The sequence below is a fragment of the Etheostoma spectabile genome, unplaced genomic scaffold, assembly GCF_008692095.1.
Source record: "Etheostoma spectabile isolate EspeVRDwgs_2016 unplaced genomic scaffold, UIUC_Espe_1.0 scaffold333, whole genome shotgun sequence".
Taxonomy (NCBI): domain Eukaryota; kingdom Metazoa; phylum Chordata; class Actinopteri; order Perciformes; family Percidae; genus Etheostoma; species Etheostoma spectabile.
The window spans coordinates 131,268-132,786 of NW_022605586.1; the positions used below are offsets into that span (position 1 = coordinate 131,268).

Here is a 1,519-nt window from a genome sequence, read left to right on the forward strand (position 1 = left end):
ATTTTGATCAAAATAATCGCGATTATCATTTTGGCCATAATCGTGCAGCCCTACTATATATACAACGTTGGGCCACTATTGTGCATCTCTAACCTCTGCATCTCTAAATGTAACTGTGAATAATTAATTTGATGTTTTTTAAAATGAACAAATAGTCTTTATTTTCACAAAAAAAGTCCGCGTACAAGCAATTTCTTTGGGTCTTTATCCTTTAGGTTTAATTGGGTATTGTTATTGTGGGGGATGGGGCTCTCCTAGGGGGTCTGGGGGTATGCCCCCCCAGGAAAAATTTGAAAATAAACCATTAAATGGCACTTCTGAGAGTTTTTTGCAAAAAAAAGAAATCAAGTCTTGCATGATATGTGCAAAACTGTAGGGTTAAGAACCTTTGCATTGTGTAGTATCAACAGGTTTTAGGGCATTCAGCATTTACTATTAACTTCTTATAATATAAGAAACTGACCCACCAATGTGCCAAACATAATGAATACATGAAGAGACGTAGCATATGTCAGCAACAGCTGAAAGATTTGTGTGTGTGTGACAGGTCAGGGGGTCCCTGGTGTAGGGACCAGGGACCCAAAGTTAATTAATGTGAGGGACAACTAAGACCACGAAATTCTAAAGAATGAGAACAATGTGTTACATAAATTCTATTCCTTAACCTTTGTGCCAAGGCTCAGTAATGTTGGCCCTCATCCTCTGTGCCCCACTTACTGTTTTTACTTTTTTGTGAAAATAAGACTATTGTTCATTTAAAAAACATCAAATTAATTATTCACAGTTACATTTAGAGATGCAGAGGTTGAGATGCACAATAGTGGCCCAACGTTGTATATAAGTAGGGTGCACGATTATGGCCAAAATGATAATCGCGATTATTTTGATCAAATTTTGATCGCGATTTCTCACCGATTATTGTTTTTAACCAAACAAATTGTATTGTCACAAGGTATTTAAACTGCGAGAGGGAGTGTGATGGACGATACTCACAGAGAGACGGCTGATCATTAGGAAACGGCACGGGTCGAATGGCGGATACACGACACAGTGTGTATGAAAACTTGTATCGTCACTGCGCTGCATTTTTATGACTAGATATTCTGGCCATGGGTCACATCTCTGGTCAGGTCCAGGTCCAGCAGCTCCGTCCCACGCTGTTACTCTACCAACTGAAGTTAGTTGCCATTCAGTAACTTTTCTGTGTTCTTCGCCGTAGCGGCCGCGAATAACTGAGTTACCGCGGAACATGGTACAAATACAGGTTTGCCCCCATATTACAACAATATACAGCTGTGTTAATGAAAAATTAAAACTGTGGACAAAATCAAGAAGTGTGGACCGGCGGCCGCTGTTGGCGGGGGGCGGAGAGTAAGAGGAGAGAGAGTTAGGACGAGAGAGCGTAGAAAGATCCAACACAGCCACGGCTTTACAGACGAAATGGGTCATGTAACGCAAAAATAACCATCCATATGAACACCTTGCAGCGGATGCGCGGAACATTAGCAACGGGTGCTAT

The 1,519-nt window shown here is 41.1% G+C and overlaps 1 protein-coding gene across 1 annotated transcript in view; it reads right to left on the reverse strand.

Annotated features, from left to right (window-relative positions):
• The window catches only part of med4 (mediator complex subunit 4), a 27,558-nt gene that overhangs the window by 8,135 nt on the left and 17,904 nt on the right, over positions 1-1,519 (reverse strand). The window lies entirely within an intron of this gene.